The 25,680-nt window shown below is 42.3% G+C and overlaps 1 long non-coding RNA gene across 3 annotated transcripts; it reads right to left on the minus strand.

The window, feature by feature from the left end:
- Window positions 1-1,465: 1,465 nt before the first annotated feature.
- Window positions 1,466-24,793, minus strand: LOC110311889. 3 transcript variants are annotated; one of them, XR_002380007.1, is made up of 5 exons: window positions 16,191-16,270; window positions 5,636-5,730; window positions 3,701-3,731; window positions 2,373-2,487; window positions 1,466-2,169 (listed from the first exon to the last, which is right to left on the minus strand). It is a non-coding gene; the product is annotated as an uncharacterized LOC110311889 (long non-coding RNA). The 3 variants fall into 3 exon arrangements; XR_003835145.1 differs by lacking the exon at window positions 16,191-16,270 and adding an exon at window positions 24,594-24,793 and having other exon boundaries at window positions 1,477-2,487; XR_002380006.2 differs by having other exon boundaries at window positions 1,477-2,487.
- Window positions 24,794-25,680: the final 887 nt, after the last annotated feature.

Here is a 25,680-nt window from a genome sequence, read left to right on the forward strand (position 1 = left end):
TCGCCTCTACAGGAATTGGGAGGCCTGTCATTTGTGCAGGTCACTAGAACTGTGGTCAAAAGTAGGGCAAGGACTTTTCCAAGATGACTCATATTTCAAACTGCCTTAAAGGAGAAGGACAGAGTCATATAGCTGGCTTTGTGTCTGTTCCTCGTCTGTCAGGGCCAGGATCTACCGACGCAGCTTGCCTTTGATGCTTTCCAGAATCCTCCCACGCAAAACCTTGGTGAGAATATAAACATTGCTGGGGTTTTCACGGGGAAGGTGGAAAGGAGGTTTTACAAAACACACCTCAGGAAAATCCCTTCGTGGGCATGTCTGTTCTCATTCAGCTTTACCTGGCACTGGAGCGGGAGCGCTTGAAAATAACACAGCTCCTGTCTCCGCCCCATCATAGGCTGGGTCCCCAGCCAAAGGAAAGGACCTCCAGTTACCGGAACACCCGCCCCCCCCCCCCCCCCCCCCCCCGTCTGCTTTCAGAAATCAAATTAACTTTTTTGGAGCACACCTTCCAACATATCACGCCAACACTGGCAGTCTGGCAAGATTCTGAATGTCAGAGCAGATCTTCAGATTGGCCTAGGTTAGATCCCTTCTAGAGAGTTCTAATTCTCTTCGGCTGACTTCTGCACTTCTATAGTCAGTTCCGCTTCCAGGCACTTTTCCTCACTGCAACTTTGGATTGTTTTTTATTGCTTTATTATTATTAATTTTATTATTTCCCTCTACAATATGAACAGTTTCAGTTCCGGTAGCCAAGAATGGCCTTTATCCTCCTGCCTGCTTTCAAATTCTAGGAGTATAGGTATGCACCAACATGCCTGGCTCTTATTTCAGTACTCAGGAGGGAGAGGGGGAGAAAAGGGGGGGAGGGGGAAGAAGGGGAGGAGTGGGGAGTAAAAGGAGGAGGAAGAGGGGGAGGAGAGGAAGAAGTGGAAGGGAGAGGAGGAGAGAGGGGAGTTGGGGAGAGGGAGGGAAAAACCAGTGCTGTTCTTATATGCTTGGCTCCTGGCTCATAGCTGGTGGGTGGAGATGCAAGATGTAGCTTGGTAACTGTTGGGCGAAGCAATTCCTAGAGGAATTGCTAACAGATAGACCATGATTCACTAATGATAAGGATATATTCTGAGAACTGTGTAGGAAAGCAGTCCTCATGCTGCAGACATCAGAGTAAACTCTCACAAATAACAACTTAGATATCAGGTGATAGTGTTTTCTCTGTTGTTGACTGAAATCCCTCATAGAGCAAACCCCTGAAGTTGAGTTTCCCTTCACACATATTTATAATTAGTATTTCTTTACTGGGTCTCATTACATTTTTCACTACTTCTGAACTCAGATCATTATACTTGCGTTGGTAATAAAAATTCTTTTATCTTTCGTTGAAGAAATTCCTCAAAATTCAATTAAAAGCATGCTGATATTTGTGCTCTATACAGACACACACATAAACACACATATACAGTTTTATTGTTGAATAAGTTTACTTCTGTTTCCAGTCCATTCATTATTTTATGTTCCTTATCCATATTTGTTTTCTTTCCTTGTCTTAAATAGAAATTAGTATAGAATTTGTCAAAGGCCATTTAAAGCATCACCATCTAAATATATTAAAACATCAGACTGGCAGGAGCACTGGGTGGTGAGAAAGATGGCACAGACTCAGGGCAAGAGGAATGTCTGTTAACAGGGATGTTGGAAACTATTTTATGGACAGGGCCACCCAATGAAGCCTCACCAAATCCACATGACTCTCGATTTGCCGCTCAACTACATCTCTACCAAAAACTGGAAATCTATCGTCCTCACAGAGCCAACGCTGAGGAGATGACCAAGTCCCACAGTGATGACTACATTAAATTCTTGTGCTCTATTCGCCCAGATAACGTGTCTGAATACAGCAATGCAGAGATTCAGCGTTGGTGAGGACTGTCTGGTAATCAATGGCCTGTCTGAGTTGTCAGTTGTCTATTGGCGGCTCCTTGGAAAGTGCTGTGAAACTTGATAAACATCAGAGGGACATCACTGCGAGGCAGGCTGGGGGGGCTGCATCATGTAAAGAAGTCTGACATATCAGGTTTCTGTTACATCAATGAGATCGAGATCGTCTTGGCCATCCTGGAACTGCTAAAGTATGGCCAGAGGGTGCTGTATGTTGACGTTGATATTCTAAGTGGAAAAGAAAACAACCAGAAGACAAAATCCTGAACTGCCAAGCCTGCTTAGGAGCTCTGTTAAGATGCTCTGATTAAGCTTTCTAGCAGGGGTGACTTGGTGTTCTCTGAGCCCTTTTCAGGCTTGGGTAATATCAGCCATTTTTAGGCTGATTCTGTTTATATCTTCCACAGGTCTTGGGCAAGCAGAAAACTTACATTGCCCTGCCTTCCCCCAGTTCTCCAGGTGGAGGTTCTTAGCTTGGCATCCTTTTTGAGATATTTTCTTTTAGTGAGACTCTTTGTAATAAATGTATAACAAAACAGCACATTTCTGTAAAAAGAAAACAAAAAGATATTAAAACATGTGTAGACATGCACCAGGAATTCCACCAGACTGGTCTATAAGTTACAAACTCACAATTCTGCTTACCTCCATACAGTCAGGATTACAGATATAAGCTGCCATATGCCGGCCTATCTGGCACTTAAAATGAGTCAACATTTTAACTAGTTATAACCATTATCAAGACAAACCCCTTTACATTGTTTTTAATATTTTATTGGTCCAGATATGTTCTGTGCCTTCATAGTTATTTATATTTCTATAGCCTGGGCAGTCAACATTATTAAAACAGAAATTAATGCAAAATCATTTGAAATGCTTTGACTTAAAATAAAAATAAAACAAGTATTGCAAATTAAAAGTTATAAGGGGGCTAGAAATCAGTACGAGTATAATGAATTGCAAAATGTTATACTTATTTTTTTCTAATAGAAGCAGCAGAAGAGGATGAAGAGAAAGAAAGATGGAGACAGGGAATAACAGAGATATGGTCAAAGTAGATAGCATCATGCCCCATGATTGACAGTCCTTCAGTACAGAGTGAATAGTGTGTGTGTATGCGTGTCTTTGTGTGTCTGTGTGTGTCTGTGTGTGTGTATGTCTCTCTGTGTGTGTCCGTGTGTGTGTATGTCTCTCTGTGTGTGTCTGTGTGTGTTTATGTCTGTGTGTGTGTCTGTGTGTGTGTGTCTATGTGTGTCTGTGTGTCTGTGTGTGTATGTCTGTGTGTATGTCTATGTGTGTATGTCTGTGTGTGTGTATGTCTGTGTGTGTGTATGTCTGTGTGTGTGTCTGTCTGTGTGTGTCTGTCTGTGTGTGTCTGTCTGTGTCTGTGTGTCTGTGTCTGTGTGTCTGTGTCTGTGTGTCTGTGTCTGTGTGTCTGTGTCTGTGTGTCTGTGTCTGTGTGTCTGTGTGTCTGTGTCTGTGTGTGTGTCTGTGTGTGTGTCTGTGTGTGTGTCTGTGTGTGTGTCTGTGTGTGTGTCTGTGTGTGTGTCTGTGTGTGTGTGTCTGTGTGTGTGTGTCTGTGTATGTGTGTCTGTGTATGTGTGTGAGAGAGAGAAAGAACAAGTTGTTCTACTTATAAGATGTCTATAAAGGAAAGCAAAACAGTCAAATGATCACTAAAATAGGAAATAAGGAATTATTATTTGAGATAAGTAAAAGTTTAAAGGCAGGAAATGTAGCTCTCAATTATTAGACTAACCTGTGCAAGGCTCTCCGTTCAATCCACAACACTGCCAGAAAGAAAAAAAAATCAAAATCAAACTCTAGTATAGTGATAGAATTGGGTACAAAAAGATAAATAATATTTTTCCACTTATGCTTTTTTAATCTTTACATATATGAGTACTTTGCCTACAAGTATGTATATGTATCATGCACCTGTGTGGTACTAGAGGAGGGCAGTAGAAGGTATTGGATCTCCTAGAATGGAGTTACTGATGGATGTGAGCCACCACATGGATGTTAGACACCAAACCAAGGTCCTCTGCAAGAGCAACAAATGCTCTTATCCATCTCTCTGGACCCCGAATAAGAATTCTGGAAATTATATTATGTCAATAAAAGTTTCACCAAACTAGAGAACTGCTACAAGGGTGTTGCAAGTCAATTTCTTTCCTGTAGGATAAATTCTTGAAAATAGTTGACTAATAAGATCTTATAAATGAATAGTAGTTAAGAAATCCTATTAATGTCTAGGGAGGAAGATACTTATATAAGCAAAGTTCAGATGTGAGCTTTCACAATATATGTCGCCATTAACTTCTCCATCCTTGCCACCCGTATTGAGCTTCCAGCTCTCTTGACAGTACATCTTCCCTGCCATCTCTCCTTCAGACTCCCCTCTCTGTTCCTTTGGATATTTTTTCCCTTTTAGGCATGAGATTATTCTCAATTGAAACACCTTACATGAAGGGCATCTCACTTAATTCTCTAATTCAGCCAAAAAAATGATCATTTTCTAAAGTTCCTTGGATACTTTTGCCATGCACCCAGATAAGTACAGCTGCTCTAGCCCCCACCCCCGCCATTTGCCAATGAAGTTAACTGTGAGAGATATGATCCCTTGAATGGCCATGAAGAAACACTGGGCAGGCAATGGAGTTATCCTATCAAATAAGACTACTAAGAACAAATTATGTCTACAAGGTGAAGACATTTCATATATCCTACGAAGCCCAAGGGTCCATTTTGATTCACACTAGAAAAGCTGAAGGGGCTAGGAGAACTGGTTTACTCAGATGACCAGATGGGTAAGAGCAGATAAAATGAAAGTAAAGCAAGCAAAAGCTTCGAGGGATGGAAGGTCATTTAAGTGGGCATGAAGGAAACAAATGTGAGAGAAAAGAAGCATCCACTGAAGGTAGGGCAGGAAGCAATGGGGGCACCTGAGACAGAAATGGCAAGGCGGAGTAAACACAGATGGTGCTGACTGGGTACCTGTTCCTGTATCTGCATCTGACATCCATTCCTGCATCAGGAATGGCTGAGGTGTCTGTCAACAAGATCTGTGCTTCCCTTCCTCTTGGCATGAGTCTTAGGCTGTGTTGTGTGTTCACCACACCACAAGCCTTTCCCCCTGAGAAACAGATTATGAAGAGGAGGCTCCCAGCTCCGAAGGTATAAAGAATAAAATTGCACTGGTGCGAAAGATCAGGTTTTTTTCCTCGGATTTATTTTGCACACTTAGAATGTTTACAAAATGACAGTGAGGAAGGTCACCATAGTGTCAATTACTGTTTACTGGCAGAAAGGAAAAGGGGAGGGGCAAATCTGTTGTTTTGCTTCTCAGTGACAGCTTTAAATCTTCTCATCTTTTCTTCCTGCCAAATCTATTCCCAGAAAGTTTTTGCTTGTTTGTTGGTTGGTTTAATCTAATTTGGTTTTTAGTGACAGGGTTTCTCTGTATAGCCCTGGCTGTCCTGGAACTCACACTGAAGACCAGGCTGGCATCTTTCCTTATTGCTCTGTTTTAAAAAGTCTATGAAGTTAAAACCTGCCTGGGTTTTAACCTCTAACTTTTTTTTTAAGGGAAAGAAGGAAAAACATAATTTGCAACTTGCAATATAAGTTTCGTTCTGCATAAATTGATAATATGTGGGACACATCATAAATGGGTTTACTACTCCTGACTTACCAAACAGCCTGGCACCCACTGTTGCTTCTTTTATTCATGTGAATCCCTGTGGCTGTCCATCGTAGCAAGACAGAGGAGTCCTATATCTGGTTAACCTGGGGAAAGATCAAAACTCGAAGTTCAAAATGTAATTCCTACTGAATGCATAGCTCTTACAAACCAGAGTCAAGTTGAAAACTGTAAATTGCGCCATTGTTAATTGAGAATCATGTGTACTGTCCCATGGAGGAGTCATCTTGCATTATTACATGAAATTTAATGTCATCTCGTAATCCTTTTACATTCCCCACCCCCATGTTTTAGCGTTTTGATTAGCCTTTGCAAATACAGCCCATGTGTCTCAGTTTGTGAGCATCATCAGGTAACAAACAAAACAACTTTGCACCTCAGATTAACTTGGAAATAGTTTTCTTAGTCTCCTCTTTGTACGTACACACACACAAGAAAATTCTTTTCAAACATGTCTGTGAGGCTGCAGGTAGCAGTGGTGTAGAGCACAGGCTTACCATGTCTGAGGCCCTGCATCAAACCCACCAGTGCCACCAACAAAATTATTCTAAAATAAAACCAAATATGACTATAATCTGGAGATAATAATAGAGACAGAAGCCTTCTGCTTCTTATTGTATGTTCTGAAATAACATTCATGCTGAGATCCAGATATCAACAGTAGGGAAATAAGACACAAATAATAAGTCTTTCTGGACTAGCAAAATGGCTCAGTAGGCATGCACACCTACTACAGCAGGCATGTACACCTACTACCCACCCCGAGGACCTGATTCAGTCCTCTGGATCCACATAGTGTAAAGAGATAAGGTCTCCTGTAACTCTTCCTCTGACGTCCCAGACAGAATGAAGAAATGACTCTACTCTCGTCAAGTCTGGGGAGCTAGTGAATTTACTGAGGCTCTGTAGCATGGGTACCAAGGTAGCGGCATCACTAAAAGGCCCACTGGTACATGGTGATGACTCACAAAAGCTACATCCCCAGACATCCCTGACTCACTTGCAGGCAGCTCTGCTGAGTCCTCTCTGCTTAGCAACTGTGCTGCTTTTAAAATCTCAGGGAAGGGCCTAATGAGCCTTGGGACTCTCCTTTGCTTCCTGAGCCTTCCTCCTCCCTCCACAAAGTGATGTTTCAGTTCAGAGGGGATAGGTACACACCATATAATAACATGGTACTTCTCTGAGCCTTGTAGAACACTAGTACATTCACAAGAGAGTCTGCTTTCAAGATCTAATCACCATCTAATGTCTAACCTCCTAGTTAGTAATGTACACTGGGGACAGTGAGTACTTCAACACAGGAATTTGAAATGTGAGGGTTGGAAGATGAACGTGCAACCTATCGCAAGACTGTTAGGAATGAAGTTACATATGGCTCATGTAAGTTTTCACCTTCCTTTCCAAATAACTTCCATATATAAGCCAACTGCTCCTTCATGAGACAAATACAAATAATCTAAGAAAGAATCCATCTCGGCTCCTTCATAGATGTTTTGGTGATTTGGATGAAGGGCATTGTGAGAGTTAACACTGATCGTCAGTTCCATAGGGTTTAGAATCATCATGGAAATAAATCTCTGGCCTGTCTAGGAGGGAGTTCCAAGATTGAGTTCCTTACAGCAGGAAAACCCATTCTAAATGTAGTTGACACCATTCCAGAGGGTCCTAGACTATAGAGAAAAGAGGACATGAGCTGAGCACATGTATCTCTCTCTCCCTGTTGCTGTCTGTCCTTGCCCTTCTCCTCCTCTTCCTCCTCCTCTGACTGTGGACAAAATGTGACCAGCTTTTTCTTTGTGTTCCTTCTGTCGTGCCCTTCCTACATTGGTGAACTGTACCTTCAAACTAGGACCCCCAAATCAAACCATGGTTCCTCAAGTTTCTTTTTGTCAATGATATCACAGCAATTAAGAAAGTAATTATTACAGAGACCTAATAGTATGAAATGTATAAATTACCTATAAACAGTTTTTGTGCAAAGTTTCATGGTTTGAAATCAGATGTTGGTAGAAATCAGGACTATGGAAGTAGCTTAGTCTGTAAGATGCCTGCTGGGCAAGCATGAGAACCTAAGTTTGATTCTAGAACCCACATAAAAATGCCAGACATAGTAGCAACCACCTATAATCCTAGAACTGGGTGAATGAGGCCGGAGGATGGCTGGGGCTCAGTGGCTAGTCGCTCTAGCCTAATGGTGAGTTTCAGGACAGTAAGAGAGACCGTCTCAAAGTAGACAGTTGATGTCCACAAGAATGACACGAGTTTGACCTCTGACCTCTGACCTCCACATATGTGTGTGTGTGTGCGCGTGTGTACGTGTGCATGCGCACATGCATGCAGCTCATGCTTCAGTACTATAATATGAAACTGGCAAGATGGCTCATTAGGTTCAAGCACACGTGTGTGCACGCACATGCACCTGCAGACACGTCAGCACCCTACACACAGAAATGTTAAGATGCCACAAAAAAAATTAATTATTGTATATTCTATCTTATTTGTAAAACCTTTTTAGCATTTGATTATTTTATGTGTGTATGTTTGAGGGAGGCTGTCCTGGTCTGTGTGTGGAGTTAGATGACAATTTGGGGACTTGTTTCCCCTCTTCACCGTGTGGCCCCTGGGGGGTTAAACTCAGGTCGTGAAGCTTAGCAGCAAGTGCTTTAACCTACTCAGCCTCACATGCTAGTACTGAAACCTATGCATCACGAAGCTCAGATCTTGAGGCTCCAGTTCTATTTTAGACCCAGTGTAAACATCTGCACCGACAAACACAAGTGTCACTTGTGATAGCGTCCTAATGGAAAGCGAAAAGTGATTCATTGTAGCAACAGGGAACTCTAATTCTAGGTCCCTCTCACCACGGCTAACTTCCAGAGAGCTCTTGTGGTTTATATACCTACCGTTCACAGTCCTTCTGGTCTTTGTAGGACCATCATGCACTCGGACATTAACCTTATGCAGTACCTGCGCCTGCTCTAAGCAATAAATAATGAATAGGAAAAATCTCTTGTGCAACTGTTAATGCCAAGAAAACGTGTGTGCAGCGCTGGGCTCCGCTGGCCTCCTCTGGGCTAGATAAACCTGATAACCAAGTTTATTATAATTGTGTCTTAATTAAAGTAAATAAATAATCGGTGAGGGCCCAAGTGTCTCTGATTCGTCTTCATAGCTGGAATGTACAGACTAGCTTAGAGCCTGGGTCTCCAGACACTGAATCCCATATAAAGATAAGAGGGATCACAGGGATTTTTTCTTCTAGTTCTGGGTTTTGAACGTGCGTTGACAGAATAGCAGGATTTTATATCTATATTATCCTAAAAAAAAATACATACATACTGAACCCATGGGGCCAGGAACCAACTGTATAAATAAACAAACAATTCTCCAGTTTCAGGACTCCTCTACTCATAAGCTGGAAAATGAGCCTTACCCCAACTTTGCAGCTTAACATGAATTTTTTTTTTCCTCAGAAAATTAACTTTGTGGAGTAAGGTTAGAAACCCAGCCAAGGGACAAAAGCTACTGGTGTACAAATACACCACTACATTTTATTTTTAGCTACCATCTTAGCAGCTCAGTGTTCAAATGTGTAATGATAAGGAAGCGCTACCCATAATCTGCCATCTTCCGCTCACCTCTCATTTGCCTTGGCATTAATTGTACATCTTTTAGATCTTCCTAAATCAACACCTATGCTAAATTGCTACTCAAGTCAAGCCAGGGGGCTTACATCTGCATCCTGTCTGGTCCAGTCTGAAAGCCTGCAGACTAGGCTGTCTACATTTCTGTAGCACTCCAGAGTCTGGCTGGAAGCCCCAGTTGCTGGCAAGCAAACCTTTACTGAACAGCTCTCTCACATGCCTTAAAAATAGCTAGTAGGATGTACTAACACATATCACTCAAACTACAAAACAGCTCCTGGGCCTGGGATTAGGACAATAGTGGAAAACACCATGTGTCAGAGAGGATGGCACTAATATTTAGAAATGATTTTCTTCTCCTAAAAAAAAAATACTTGAACTTTTAATCAACACAGACTAATTGTGCATGTTCACAAAGTATCATGTGACATTTAAATACATAGAATGTATACTATTCAGAGCAGAGTAAATTTGCATAACTATGACTCTATTATTTCTTTGTGTTAGAAACATTCAGAGTCCTCCTATGGGTTGTGACCACTAGAGAACACATATTTCCAAAGGTCTTAGGAACTGGGATATCTCTCTCTGTAGAAAAATTACAGTTATGAAGTAGCAATGACACTAAATGTATGGTTAGGACTTCCTAGGACCATCGGAAATAGGTGTTTTCTGACGGTTGCAAGCCACAGGTTAGGAACTGCTGTGACCTACTCCATATTTTGACATATATTAATTGTTGTCCGTCAGAAATAATAGTCCAACTTGATATGAATCCTAGACCTGGCAGTGGAACCCCTACCAGGCAGCACAGCAGGCAAGCCATTCTATCTGTAAGAGTTTCCTGCCTGGTTTTCCTGGGACATGAACCTTAAGTCCCTGCCTTGGCTCAACCTGTGCTATCAAGTTTCTGCCTCCGTCATACTTTTCACACTAATATTATAATAAGCTCCAGATTTCAAAACTAACTTTTGTCAAACTCTTCTGCTTTGGCTACATTTGGTGTGCCTTTTCATTCATTCATTCATTCATTCATTCTTTTCTTCAATCGAATAAATACCTTTATTTCTAATTAATTTATGTTTACTACTTATTTAATTGTCTGGCAGGTCCTAAATCTAGTGTTTTCACACAGTAGACAAGGACGCTACCACTGAGCTATGTTCCTCACTTGAATAAATACCTTCTCTGCTAGACAAGGCCACGGTGCTCCCCAGCTGGTAAGACACTGACCTCAGTACAGTACCTGGTCTTATTTGCTGAAGAATGAGGCCCAGGGAATCCCCAAGGTTGTTTATTTACCAAAGGAGTGAGAAGTCATTTGTGTCGCAGACTTCTTCTCTCCCTGGCTCTCCCAGGAGTGATTAGAAGAGATAGTTTTCAAAACAAGACGACCCTGGTACCTTTGTTGTTCCTCCATACCTATGACTCATTCAGTGGTTAAGAGTCCGAGCTCATGTTTTTCTTGGCCTCCACCTAGGAGCATTCTGGGAGAACGTGTCCAGAGACTTCCTCCCCCTAATGTAAACCTAGCCATAAGCACAGAGCAGGTAGAGAGTCAAAACCAACTATGACCTAAGCAATAAAAAATGCCTTTGCGTAAAGTTTCTGTCTTATAAAACTTGATAGCTCTTATCTATCCAAGTGCTAAAGTCCAACTGCACAGGGCACAGCTGAAACACTATAAACTTTGTAACACAAAAAAAGTCAAGTTTGATCATTATGACTGTTCCTTCTGTTTTTTTTTATTTTTCAATGAAGCAATGATAATAGAAATTGTTTTTCTTTAATACAATAAAACCAGGAGAGCTAGAAAAGTCTCCTCACGAGTGTCTATACATTATCATTTCTAAAAAGTTGTACTCGCCTGGTAATAAAATGTGTTTTCCTAGTAAGTGACTTGCCATAAACTTCCACCTTGTCAACCACTCCTAGCATGTGACAGAATTACTTCTGTCTGTTGGATCAGAAACAAGCTGCAGGTCGAGTAAGACAGATTCTTCAAGCAGAGAGGTGTATTTAAACGTGCCTGAGGCAGCTATTAAGCAGCTTTTTGTGTTGCACCTTCTTGTAATGTATGTGGTCAATTTGTGGGAGGAAAATGGCATTCACAATTCTTAATATAGAAATCACCATTTTAAGTAACCATCCCTGGATGCTACTGTCTTTGAGCCCCTGACAGGGGGTGGAGCAAAGACCACCAAGGCTCTGTCCATTCTCAATATGCACACAGACTAAGAGAAATCAAAGAACCTGGTCAAGAGGCAAAGTAACCAACGCTATAACCATGGATTAAACAGTACTGTGAGAAGATGGATTGTATCTTGGAAATTAGCAGCCCAGTGTGCATGTCAGAGCAATGAGAAAATAGAGAGGTTATGGGGGAAAGAGTTTGAAGTTTAAGAGATTCAGACTTAAATCTTAGGAGGCGATGTTCTTAGAGTCATGTTTCCTTATCCTTTCCTTACAGGCTCCTGTATGCTCTGTTTTCTGCACGACACAGTCTAACGCGTATTTACGAGGTCTGTAAAACTCCCGCTGGAAAGAAACCTGCTGCTCATCCCCTTGCTCGCCTTCTTGGCCCCTGTTCGTGTCAGAGGAGTTTCACTTCCCCCGGTCACCCTCTCTGACCTTCCAGCCTCTCTTCTATTCCATCACCTGTTACTTCTCTCGAGCTTGGCCACCAGATGGTTCCTTCCCTTTTCTTCTCTAACTATGAAATGTATCCACTCAGCATGCATGTATGCATGCATGTATGTTTGTATGCATGCATGCATGTGTGTATGTTTGCATGTCTGTATGTATGTATATCTGTCTGTATGTATATTATACACACATATATATTTTTTTTTCTGTCAAGTGTTGGTAGCATATTCTTGTAATCCCAGCACAGGGGAGGCCGAAACAAAGGGGAATCCCTGGGCCTAAGGGCCAGCCAGCCTAACTCACCTAGGAGGTAAGGTTCAAGCCAGTGAGAAACCCTGTCTCAAAAAGAGGGGGTTGTTATCTGAGGAATGACAAAAGGTGATCTCTGTTCCACACACACCACATATCTTCTCCTGTACACACACACACACACACACACACACACACACACACACGCACGCACGCATGCACGCACCACCACCACTGAAAACAAAACAGAAAAGCAGCTATTAGAATTTTTTCATTATTTAGTGTTCCATCAACTCAATGCTTTTCAGTTTCTTCAGAGCAAGGATCACTTGTGCCCCCAAAGAAGTTCATAGTAATTTTTCAACATAATGGGTGAGAGCGTTAAGAAGCCACAAGTTTATTTGAAATCTATTATTGTAAAAACTGTCCTACTAATAAGTTGCTAAGAAAAATGTCCACTAATTTATTATTACATTTTCCTAATGCTGGAGAAAAATTAATATTTAACATTATTAGGAACAAAATGACTTCAAAATAAAGACTAAAATTTTAAATTGGGTAAAACAGAAAAGTCATTATACTGTCCTAACTATTCCTGTCTTTTGTACTTAAATCATATAAGTGAAATATAGATAGAAACTTGGGAGAAAAATGAAGCAAAAACTAGAAGGAAATACTCATAGAATCAGAAAGAACGATATCTTTGAGTGAGCTAGTTGACCATGACAAATAGTGATGAGCACCCAGGTCCCTGCTTGAGATTCGGGCATTTATCCCCACAATAGCTGGCCAGAGGAGGTGATGGCTTTCCAGGATCTGCCTAAAAACAGAAGCAGATTACCCAAGAAGAGCCCCTATTTGAAGACTGTTTAATAGATGGATGGGAAGATGCAGTATAATCCATTTGCTCCCAAATTGGGCAGTTCTGAAGGGGTAGCTATCTTAGGGTTTTACTGTTGTGAACAGACACCATGACCAAGGCAACTCTAATAAGGACAACATTTAATTGGGGTTGGCTTACAGGTCCAGAGGTTCAGCCCATTACCACTAAGGTAGGAACATGGTAGCATGGCAGGCAGGCAGGCATGGTGCAGGAGGAGCTGAGAGTTCTTTATCTTCATTTGAAGGCTGCTAGAAGACTGGCTTCCAGGAAGCTAGGATGAGGCTCTTAATGCCCATATCCACAGTGACACACCTACTCCAACAAGGCTACACCTACTGCAACAAGGCCACACCTTCTAATAGTGCCACTCCCTGGGCCGAGCATATACAAACCATCACTGTAGCCCAGACTTAGCACCTGTGAGTCTGGCTGAGAACTTTGTTTAATTGTGTTGCCTCTGTCCTGTCCTTTGCCCGTCATCCTTTGAGAAGCCAGTTTATAAACAAGCTCCCATCTGAGAGTACTCCAGAATATGTACTTAGACTAGTTGGGAATAAAGCACTGACAAAACAACATCAAAGACAACAGCAATACAGACAAGTGGTATTTTGGTATAGCTTAGATTTGGGGGTGTTTCCCCTCAAAGGCCCATTTCATAGAGTATCGCTTGCCACCGCCGAACTATTGAAAGCTGGTAGAACCTTCAAGAGATGTTGTCTAACAAGCTCATGAGAGGTCCTTGGGTTATTGGGGGTGTGCCCTTGATAGAGATGAAGGCACACAATCTCTCTCTTCCTATGATGGCTTGAGAAGTCACTGTTCATTCCGTCATGGTGCTCAACCATTGTTGTCTCCCAGTGACCTCATACATCCAGTACCAGGCTTACCCGTCTTGAACTTGAACTTCCAAAACTGTGAGCTAAATAAACATCTCTTTATTTCATAGATACCACATGTCAGGTAGTTCACACTAGTGACCGCAAACTGCCTACTATAGACATGGAAGTTGACTCAACAACAAGAGGGCTGTGGAGAGCTCAATCAATCAGTGAAGTGCTCCTTGCAAGAATAAAGACTTCAGTTCTTCATATGTCTAGAGCCCATTAAAAAAACAAAAACAAAAACCAATGTACATATGGTGGCATGAGCTTGAATCCCAGTGTTGCAAAGGTGGGGAAAGCTAGATCCCTTGCTCACTGGCAGGCTAGCCTAGGCTACACTTAAGCAAGTTCCGATCTAGAAAGGGATCTTAATTCCAAAAGTAAGGTAAGCAGTGAAGAACACCCAGGTTGTCCTGTGGCCTCCACACATACTTGTGCACACACACACATGCATGCATGCACACAAACACACACAAAACAACAACGATAACCTAAGATAGGTAGGGAAATATAAGAGAAGGAGGGACTGTGTCAGAATAGAAACTAGCCTTCTATGCCAGGGAGCTAATACCTTCTATGTGCACAACAGTGGTTTCTAAGATGTAAACAAAGCACGCTCAGGGGTGTAGAAAGCACTTCTTACTATTCATATCTTTAACCGTTGCATATTTTTCTGCGTATTTCTGCATATACATTATGTTGATATTTACATTATTTAAGTTTATAGACACAGATTTTTCACATGTGCTCTATTAAAAAACAATAGATGTGTTCACTTAAACTTTAGGACGTGCCTGGAGTGGCAACATATGCCTGTCATTTCAGTACTTGGAAAGGTGGCTACAGGATCATCAGGATCATCGCGAGTTTGAAGTCAGCTTAGACTATAGAGCAAGTTCTAAGCAAGCCTAACCCACCCAGTGAGCCCTTGTCTCAAAACAAGACAAAACTGGAGAGTGCACCACAGACAATAGCGGCATCCATCAGGCCTTTCCAGAGGCCAACTTGTGAAGTAGAATCTTGCGTGTGTGTGTGTGTGTGTGTGTGTGTGTGTGTGTGTTGCTCACAGTCAGGGGTGTGTGTGGAAGTTGGAGAATAGCTAGCTAGAGTCGGTTCTCTCCTTCCACACATGAGCCCGTGGAGCTCCAGCCCTCCGGCTTGTAGGCAAGAGCCTTTAACCCACTGAGCCACCTACCTGGTCCCAAGCCAAGAGGGAATAGAGCAAGCCAAGAGGGAACTAACAGAAAATAGTGTTTACCAGGGCACACCCCAGACTAATCAAATCAACTCTGTGGGATGGAAGGCAGGATCAATATCTTCCTCCTTCCCTGGCTGAGTCGCTCTCGCTAGACGCGACTGACTAGAGCTGTAATTGTTAAATCTGAGCTGGCGAACTAAACGCCGACGTCCCTTAACTCAAACTAGAAAAGCTTTTCAAAAGCTACAGGTGGATGAAGGCCAGAGATGTAAGGCATGTTTTTTTGTTGTTGTTTGTTTTTTACCTTCAGACTGGAGTATGAGTAATAGTTTTCTCTTCACTTTTTGTTTTTACTTCCTTGTGAAGCCCGGCAGTCACGTGATTGGTGCCAGGCTCTCTCACTGCGGGGGAAGTAATGAGTAACTCGCTCATTAAAAGCCCTTTTACATAAGCCACTTTCTTATCTGCTGGAATTCAAGTGAGCTCCCAGAGCCCGCTCAGCTTGTATTCCCAAGTTTACACAATAATAAAACCCACACAATAACCTTCTTACTCCTCTCTTACCAGCCCATTATTCAGTGCTGATTAGCTTTGAAATGCAAATAGTCCTATCAAATAGCAAGCCCCGGCCTTCACCGTGCTGAAGCTGCCTTGGGGTGAAAGTCAAAACCAGTGCATGTGAAGACAAAGTAGCCCTATCCAAAGGCCCCTATGTGATCTCCAATATTTCCAGGATTAGGGACAGGATATGAAATCTTTGTACTGATTTACAGATAATCTCTGCTACATTCTTATGTTTCCAAACTCCTGATCTGCTTTGACTTGTGGTTAACTCTTTGTTGACCACTTGTTGAACTTTCAAACTCAACAGTGTTTTCCGCATACATGCTTATATCATGGTATAAGAAATAGCACTGCTGGGAGCCGTTTTGTTTCCTTTCTAACCACCTTCTACCTTCTGTATCTTGCCTACAACATCATAAATAGTATTTGCTTTTCTTGAGCACAGAGTAGCAACGTAGAGCACAAATACCTTTAATATTACCTAGTTCAGTCTTCGAAGTATAGATAAGCCGGAAGCCCCCATGCATGGAGAGTCGGTACTGACAGGCAGGAGGTGTTAGAACAGCTGGAAGCATAGGACGAAAACCTGAGGCTTAAAAGGAGTCAGAAGTTGAGCAAGGCTTAAGGTCAGTTACCAAATCTTGGACAGATTGCTTAAAGCAACAAAATTCCATGGGGTTGCAGTCAGACACCCTGGCCCAGGCGATGTATTCTAAGGATCATGAAACAGAAAGACACCATCTGACACCAGTGATAGAAACAGCATCTGCTTCCATTCTCATTAAAAATACCTTCTATCACAGAGATGATTGAGAGATATCTGCATTTAGAGAAGAGACTGGTAAAGAACTGGGGGAGAGGGAAACATAGGGCATACCACCAAATGGGTATAATACACTCTAGGGGTCTTGATCAGATGTGCTCTCTGCCAGTTACAGAATCCAAAGGCAGGGGAATCTGAAGCATCAGGTAACAGCAGAGAAATATCAAACACTGCAGGCAGAATCAGCAGTTGAAGAAAAGTCTTTATTGGGGGGGGGGGGGATCAAGTATCTAAAACTAGGTGTGTGTGTGTGTGTGTGTGTGTGTGTGTGTAAATTTTTTTTTGGGGGGGGGGGGGAGACAAGGAAACACATACATGCCCAGGCATACAGAGAAAGAGAGCCTCTGAGAATTAGAAGTGGGGGTGGGGACGCTTGGAAATTTGAAAAATCCTGTCTCTTCTCCAAGGCTTGGGTGTAGGGGTTGAAGTTTCTGAGCGTTTCCCTCCTTAAATTTAGGGTTGGCCTGTTTGAATTAAAATAGAATGGTTGATAGGTCCAGAACTGTACTGTAACTTATCCTGATTCTACTTTGACCCTAATGAGCCAGACCATCAGCAGGTAGACAAAAGTCAACAAGACCTTTGTCTTAAGCTCTTGTCTCAAGTCGGGAGAGCGGAGAATTTGGCCATCTTGGAAATCTGCCCCCTCTGTTACCTAGCCATGCCTCTCTCCCTATCTGTCTACCTCTTTAGTCAGTCAAACTCCTAGTCTCTCAGACATAGATGTCCAGTTTGAGAAGATGAAATTAGTTCTGGACGTGGACGGTAGGAATGGTCATGGTATTGTAGTGATAAAAACCCATTAAGGGAAAACTCCTGGTCAAGAAAATCAAATTTCTATTCCAGTTGAGCATGTCAACATCTGTCCAATGAACCACAACTATGAGGGACTTTATTCATCTTTCTCCCATACAAAGGCTATGCTCTAGCAATAGGCTATCTGAGGGTTTTTCCTCGAGTACCAACAACAAGGTAAAAGCCTTTTAATAATGTGAATTTAGGAAAGAAAATCATTCATTGTTTTGCCTATGAATCAAGGGGCAGGTAAACATACAACTGGCAAAGTTTGGGGGTTGAAATATTTTTAAGACTTACTTCATGCTTTTGTAATGGTTGAGCTTAGCAGCTCAGCTCGGGGGCTTAAACTTGGGTCTTCACAGTGGGTCAAGCACTTTACCAACCCAGTTATCTCCCCAGCCCCAGTGTAGTTTTGGTCAAAACAAAGGTCTCCTGTAATTTTTAGTTTAATAGCCCTGTACCAGGGGCTTCCCAGCATGGTATGAAGCTATTTGGCAGAGACTAGGATAACGCCTGGTGAGTTTCAAAAACCAAGCATCAAAAAAAGCAAATAGAGAGCTATTGATCTGACTGGTAGGTACAGGTTTTCCAAGGACTTGTGGGAGCCACTGCTGAGAGTTTATGCCTTCGTGGTCATGTATCATTTCAGTGCCATGGGTTTCCTGTGAGTGTGGAACTGCTAGTGTGTACATATTTACATTAGGGAAGCCAAGATGTCTTAGTTTCACTTCCTGTTGCTGTGATAAAATACTCTGACCAAAGCACGGTCAGAGAAAGAAAAGGCTCACAGTTCAAGAATATAGTCAAGCATGGCAGGGAAGTCTGAACAGTGGGGGGGGGGGGGCTTGAAAATGCCACTCCCCTTACATCCCAAGCAGAGAGCAGAAAGCAATGCATGCCTGCTGAGGCTCAGCATGCCTTCTCTATTTTATATATCCCCATCTCTGGCCTAGGGGATGGTCTCGCCCACAAGTAAGGTGAGTCTTCCCACAGCAATTAACTAACCAAGATAACCTCCCACAACCTGCCTGAGAGACCTGTTTCCTGGGTGATTCAAGGTGCAATTAACACCAACCATCACATAGATCTAAAATACAACTATGCCCCAAACTAGAAATTTGCATTTTCACAGATCTGCTCCTTCTATTCTATTCTATTCTTCTTATATGCTTTTTAAAATTTGTTTTGTTTTGTTTTCAAAACCAATCTTGGAAAGGCTAACAAAATTTGTCCATGAACTTCGTGGTCTCATTCTTGAAGCCAGGCCATTTTCTTTTCTACCCACCTGACTGTAATTGTTATCAGATATGATTAGTCACTTCCAATCTGCAAAGTAATAAACCTGAGGTCACTCTGGCTGAAAGCACTCCTCCTCCCGCCCCCCTCCCCCTGAGCATGCACCCATGCTATTCTGTAGCTAGCCTCTGATGCAAAGGGCAAAGTTTCTTATCTGATCGATGATGAAGTCAGATGGCAGAGGTTCAAATTCCAACCTTGCCTTTCTCTCGATATATTACTCCTGATCTTGACAGTCTCACATATAAATCACATAAGAATTTTAATCTCAGAGGGCAGGGCAGTGGTTATAATTGGATAAATGATACATGCTAATTTTGTGGTTAAGATAATTTGCTTATGAACTAAGCAAATTAGAGATTTTGTTAGTATTGGAAATCGTACCATTTTGAGCAGTCCATGCAATAAGTCACTATTCCATGTTTTAATCTAGAGTTGTTGGCCTCTAGCTTTTTGTTTTTGGAGGGGGTGTTGAGACAGGATTTCTCTCTGTAGTGCTGGCTGTCCTGGAACTCACTTTGTAGACCAGGCTGGCCTCGAACTCAGAAATCTGCCTGCCTCTGCCTCCCAAGTGCTAGGATTAAAGGCCACCACGCCCAGCAGCCTCTAGCTTTATGACCTACAACCCAGAAAAAAGAAAATGAATAGCAGACACTGCTATGCTGGAAGAAGTATTCCGCAGAGGCCCACACATGAACAAACCAGTATATTTTACCCACCCTATTGACTAAATAATTCTGTCAGTCAAAATAATACTCTTTGCTTCCAAGTATCAATTAAAATGAATCCAAAACCTAGACATGGTGTCAGAGGCTGTAATCTAAACACTTCGTTGGCGGAGGCAGGAGAACTGCCTATCTAAAGCTAGCCTGGGCTACATAGTGGGACGGTGTCAGACAAAGAAAGAAACAAACAAACATCATAGCTTTAAGGAAATTTTATACATTGATAAGGAGGGCCTCAAACCTGTCAAATCACTAAAATGTGAGATTCTTAGTCTCAAAGGCAAAGTAAAGCAGGTCTTTCAAAATATAGTGCTTTAAATGTCATTGCTGACCTATTTTTAAAAGTTCATGAAAGCCGGGCGGGTAGTGGCACACGCCTGTAATCCCAGTACTTGGGAGGCAGAGGCAGGCAGATTTCTGAGTTCGAGGCCAGCCTGGTCTACAGAGTGAGTTCCAGGACAGCTGGGGCTATATACAGAGAAACCCTGTCTTGGAAAAAAAAAAAACAAAAAAAAAAAAACAAAAATAAAAAAGTTCATGAATTCTTCCTAGGAAGGGACGGATTCTATTAACATATGTGCATTATACAATATATGTATGTGAACAAAGATACTTATAGTGAAAGGGGTGTATATGTGTATGTGTGTGTATATATGCTTGATCATGTTCATAAGGGTAGAGGGAAATAAAACTACTTCTATTTATTTATTCATTCATTCATAGACCAGGTCTCATGTAATCCACGATGGCCCTCAATTCAATCTGGAACCAAGAATAGCCTTGAACTCCTAACACTTCTACCTTTCTGCAGGGATTGCGGGTGTGCGACACCTTTCCAGGCAAAGGAAATACTTCTTTGTGTGGTCTCAAACCGTGGAGAATGGAAACATGGAAATAATTATTTAGTGATACTGTGCATCATCTCAACTGGGATTTTCAGACGTAATCTTCCTAGACTATATAAGGGCCATGACTTGGACAAAATAAAATAGAACACAGTGGCCCACACCTATAATCCCAGCACATAGGAAACAGACACAGGGTGGGGTGGGGGTGGGGGACAATGGGACTGAGGCAGGAGGACAATGACATAATAAGCACTTGTTTGTGTTTGTTTGTTTCTTTGTTTTTGCTGTTTTATAAGCTTACGGTAAGCTGGTTCAGTGGGTGTATTAGTCAGGGTTCTCTAGAGTCACAGAACTTATGGGTTGTCTCTATATAGTAAAAGAATTTGTTGATGACTTACAGTCTGCAGTCCAACTCCCAACAATGGTCAGCAGCAGCTGTGAATGGAAGTCCAAGGATCTAGCAGTAGCTCAGTCCCACAAGGCAAGCAGGCAAAGGAGAGAAAGAGTGTAAATCTTCCTTCTTCCAATGTCCTTATGTAGGTCTCCAGCAGAAGGTGTAGCCCAGATTAAAGGTGTGTGACACTACACCTTTAATCCCAGATGACCTTGAACCCAGAGATCTCCCTATCTTAATCTTCTGGAATTCATAGCCACTATGCCTCAATGCCAAGATCCAGGTCAGACACTTGTGTCTCCCAGCCTCCAGATTAGCATCACAGGTGAGCCTTCCAATTCTGGATTGTAGTTCATTCCCAATATAGTCAAGTTGACAACCAGGACTAGCCACTACAGTGGGTAAAGGTTCTTACTACCAAGCCTGATGACCTGAGTTTGATCTCTGAACCATACATGGTGAAGGAGAGAACCAACTCCCATAAGTTGCCCTCTGACTACATATGGTATACACACACACACACACACACACACATGAAAACTGAAAACAGCTTTAAAAAGCTGAAAGAGATTGTGGTGGTTTAAATGGCCCCCATAGGCTAATATATTTTAATGCTTAGTCCCTAGTCACTAATTGCTGGAACCATTTCAGGACCTATTAAAGGTATAATCTTGTTCGAGGAGTTGTTTCACTGGGGTTCAAAAGCCCATGCCAGGTCCAGTCTCTGGCTTTCTCAGCCTCCAACTCGTGGATTAGGATATAAGCACTTATCTACTGCTCCAGCACTATGCCTGCCTGCCTGCTGCCACACTCCTGGCCATGATGGTCATGGATCCACCCTCTGAAACGGTATATAAACCCCTAATTAAATGCTGTCTTGGTCAGGTTTACTATTGCTGCAATGAAACACCATGACCAAAGCAACTTGGGGAGGAAAGGGTCTATTTAACTCACAGTTCCAAAAAGCTGTTCATCATCAAAAAAAAAAAAAAAAAAAATGAGGGTAGGAACTCACCCAGGGAAGGACCCTGGAGTCTGGAGTTGATGTAGAGGCTACAGAGGGGGGCTGCTTACTGGCTTGCTTGGCCTGCTTTCTTATAGAACCCAGGAGCAGCCTAGGGGCGGCACCACCCACAATGAGCTGGCCCCTCCCATCGATCACTAATTAAGAAAATGCTCTACAGGCCGACCTGCAGCCTCATCTTAATGGAGACCTTTCCTCCTCTAAGATGACTATAGTTTGTGTCAAGTTGACATACATCTAGCCAGCACAAATGCTTTCTTTTGTAAATTGCCTTGGTCATGGTGTCTCTCCACAGCACTCCAATGGTAACTAAGACGGAAATAATCATAATCAAATCAGAGAGAAAATTATGGAAATTAATGTAATTAGAAGCCAGTCTCGGTGGCAAACAGATATGTTCTGATACCCCAGAGATTGAAGCAGGAGGATCCCAGGTCCTGTGCAGTTTGTCATCTTCAACTGTTCTTGGATCATCCCATGGAAGTAAGCTAGCAACAGTGCCTTCTGCTCACAATGAGTGAGTACCTTGCAGAGGATTCTGTGGTCCTGTGAACTATGGCATGACTACAGCCCTTGCCTGCAGCTGGAATGCAATGTAAGAAAAAAACCCTTAACAAGACCATGAAGCGGAGCCACTCCCGGATTCCTGATCCTTAGAACTGTGTACAACAATAAAGGCTTGTTACATTAAGTGGTTGATATTTCCAGTAATTTGTTTCACCATGACAGATAAATAAAACAATCCTCCAAAAGGGAAATAGAATATGATCCAAAGATAATATATATCGTGACCCAGGAATAATACAGTCAGAGGAGATGTTATTCAAAAATAAAAAGGAGATATTTTCTTAGGTGTAAAACGTTAGGCACAGCAAGATCCATTCACAAGACCACTGAACTTGTTAAAGTAACCAGCCAATTAAGATAAACGTCAATTTTTTTTTTTTTAAAGCATTCAAAAAGACTTGGTGATACGCATTGACTCTTTTCAGTTGGAAAGCTGGTACTAAGTTGCTATGTAAATTGTATTTATTTATCTATTTATTTTTGGCTATGTGAATTTTAATACAGAGAAGAAGACAAGCATTAAAGGTAGGACAATGCATTCGCAACACTAATGTAAATAACAAAGTTAACACATGCTGTAGGAGCGCTAAACTGTTTCCCAGAAGTATTTTCATTTATTCCAGCTAAGCTGCAAAGATCTCATTAGACATTAAACAGAAGTTTTATTACTCACGGTTGATGGGCATGTGACCTGGTACAACCAGTATGGAAACCAGTATAGAAAAATCTCCAAAAAATTTTACTAATACCAAAATGTGAGGAAAAAAGATATAACCCGGCTACCCTACTCTGGCCATATAGCCAAGGGACTCTAAGCCAGTATACCATGGCTAAATTTGAGATCCATGATAGAAGGATCCAGTCTACCTGCCCATCAGAGCGTAAATGGGCAAAGACTTGTGGTACATACACAATTGAATTTTACCCCATCATATATAAAAATGAAAGTGTGCGATTTGCAGGAAATGAATGTAACTAGAAAGCGTATTAAGTGAAATAAAGTAGACTGAGAAAGGCCAACACTGGAGCTGGGGAGATGGCTGCTGAGCTATTTTTTTAATAACAGTAGCTGGCATGTCTCACTTTCATTTTGTACTTTCCTGTATCGCACGCATGTTTCTCTTAAGGATCCCAGGGTTAGGGTAAGCTGCTGAAGGAAACGTACTAGAACTCGGTGCTTCCCCAGACCTGCGCATTTGCTCCTTGGGGGATCCAGCTTCTTACTCTTTCAAAGTCATTCCGGGGACAGTTAAGAAATATTTCCCGCCATCAACTTGATCTGGTCCACTTTAACCTATGCACTTGTTGTTTGCATAACAAGGATGGTTTTAAACCATTAGAGAGAACGCTGAAAGCACTCCCTTGCAATTTCTCTATAGTGAAGGTAACAGTAAGTTCTATAAAAGAGTTAAAAGAAAAAAAAAAAAAAAAAACATGCATTACGTCTGCAGGGCCAAAACAGAAGTGGAGGTCAGTGTAAACCTTTAACACAATGGCCACCTGTGTTATTTGTAAAGCTCAGCTTATAGCTTACGTAGTTTCCATGATTCCCTTCTGAGTTACACTCTTGTTAGGCGTGTTGTGGACAGATTTATGGAGCCATGGATTATGATGGGTCTGGAGAGAGCTACGGAAGATGGCACAGCACAGAATGATCTGTGCATTAGCAGGAGGCGCTTCCTGTTGTTCATGCCTTCCATGTGCCCCCTGACGCTGATATTTGGATTTGGCCCCATCAACTTCCTGCCCAACCTTTGCTATGATATTCACTTTGGAAAGAGAAGAATTGACCGGATATTTTTAGTAAATCAAACTTTTAAAAAATGCTGACATGAAAGAACTGATTAACGAAGGCCAAGCTAGGATGGTTGAAAAATCGCACAGATAATCACATCATTATCTTGTGATATTCTCCCTTTCCATGGGTGGGGGAGGGAGCAAAAGAGGATAAATAACTGGGTGTCCTCACTGGTGATTCACACCTTAGACTACTCACACTGGTCTTTAGATCATTAAAAACATAGAGACTTAATCCACGGCAAATGACATTATTTGTAGCAAGCCATTCTCACTGTGGCAAAAATCACAATACTGTTGTGGTGGCTTGAATGAGAATGTTTGAAGGGTTCCCATAGGATCATATATTTGAATGCCCGATTCCCAGTTGGGAAGAATTGAGAGGTGTGGCCTTGTTGAAGAAGGTGTGTCACTGACAGGTGGGCTTTGAGGTTTAAAAAGCCCATGACAAGCCCAAATCAATCTCGCTCCCTCTCCCTCTCCCCCTCTCCCCACCTTTCTCCCCTTCCCATTTCTCTCCAGTTTCTACCTTTCAGATCAGATGTAGGCTCTCAGCTACTGCTCCTACACCATGCCTTATGCCTTCCACAGTCATGACAGACATAGACTCACCCTTCGGAACTATAAGCAAGCATCCAACTAAATGCGTTCTTCCGTAAGTTATCATAGCCATGGTGTCTCCTCACACGAGCGACGAGATTACATAGTGAGCCCATTTTAAAAACCAAATCATTGTGCCAAAATTTATAATAAAACAATTTTAAGCCAGCACTTTCCTCAGTCAATCATTCCCTGCTTTCTCGCTACCTGAGGGAAAAGGATTTGATGACTCGTCTGACCTCTCACATGGGCATTCCTGCCCCACACTCAAGGCCGGGGCGTTTCCCTGCTCCCGACAGCAGTCTGTGCTCAGATCCTCACATTTGGTCACAGTGACCTTTCGTTTCCAGGACACTGATCTTGAGATCTATTCCCCACAGTCTGAATGTTAGCCCCCAGGGAAGGGCAAGCACATTTAAAGTCACAGGTCATTCTGTGCCAGCATACACGTTTCAAAGACAGAGGTACCCTGTCTTTTACTACCCTTTGTGTGCCTGTTTTTGATCTGTGCGCTGCACAGTGATGGCTGCTTTTGTGCAGCTCTGCAAGCAGAACTATGAGAACCCACTGAGTGCAGCTCCAATTTTCAGTGTCTATATCCGGAGCAGCTGGACAGACACTGCTATTATTAGCACTGTTGGCACCAGCCTCTTTACACTGTGAAGTAGCATTCATTCAGAAGGCTCAGTGGGTAAAGGAAGGCACTTGCCACCAAGCCTACTAGCCAGAACTCAGATGGTAGAGGAACTGACCCCTGCACATTGTCCTCTGACTTACACACGTGCACTGTCAGATACACACATGTGTACACACACACACACACACACACACACACACGAAATAAAAATGAGTTACTAAAATAAAATTCAAGGTAGAGCCCGGAGTCCAGGTGTTTCCAGGTGGCCACTCTCCGAGGGTGACACTCTTCTGACCCTCCAGTCACCATTTCCTGAGTGTTGACATTACAGCTATGAGTCAGTTACCAAGGCACTTTATACAGCGCTGGGAATTGAACCCAGGGAATGTGCAGGCCAGGAAGCCTTCTACCATACGAGTTACATCCCTGGTCCTATGCATTCCTTTGATTATGGTTTTTATT

The sequence above is a fragment of the Mus caroli genome, chromosome 16 (genome assembly GCF_900094665.2).
Source record: "Mus caroli chromosome 16, CAROLI_EIJ_v1.1, whole genome shotgun sequence".
Classification (NCBI taxonomy): domain Eukaryota; kingdom Metazoa; phylum Chordata; class Mammalia; order Rodentia; family Muridae; genus Mus; species Mus caroli.